Below are 627 nucleotides of genomic sequence, written 5' to 3' on the forward strand. Positions count from 1 at the left end.
CTCTATTTAGTGTCATATTTTCATTCCCCTTTCAATTTGTTATGAACACGATAAGCAAGATCATTTTTTATACAATAAGCTCAGTATTTTTAGGTCTACCTCTGTCTTTCTTAACAATCAAAAGGATTCATGTCATGATTTTTTCGACAAGTTTTACGCTGGCTGTCGACTACCTAACGCAACCCTCCACTTTTCTCATCCGGGCTTGAGACCGGCAACGGCAGTGTTAAAGCTATGATTTTTTCGACAAGTTTTAGAAGTTATGGTAGTAGTATTTTTTAGTGAAACGAAAGATTTGGATGTCAGAAATGTAAAAAAAAGCAAACTTTGAGTGTTAGATATGCAAATACATAAAGAATGTTTACATAACATCCACATTTAAATATTTGCATGCATGGCACTAAAATTTTTAATATCACTATGAAACTTATTTGGGAACGTAGCACCTATGAAAAACTTTTCTGAGATTGATTTGCTTGTGTTCATGTTATATAGTAGATATTTCAGTATAATAGAAAATGGTACATGAAATTTTCTCATAATTCCTTAGATATGATGATAGCTTAATAAAAGCCCAAATGAATACATAACCGATTTGGAGAACAATGATTATAGGTTTTTCCATCA

The sequence above is a fragment of the Phalaenopsis equestris genome, unplaced genomic scaffold (assembly GCF_001263595.1).
Source record: "Phalaenopsis equestris unplaced genomic scaffold, ASM126359v1 Scaffold000877, whole genome shotgun sequence".
NCBI lineage: Eukaryota > Viridiplantae > Streptophyta > Magnoliopsida > Asparagales > Orchidaceae > Phalaenopsis > Phalaenopsis equestris.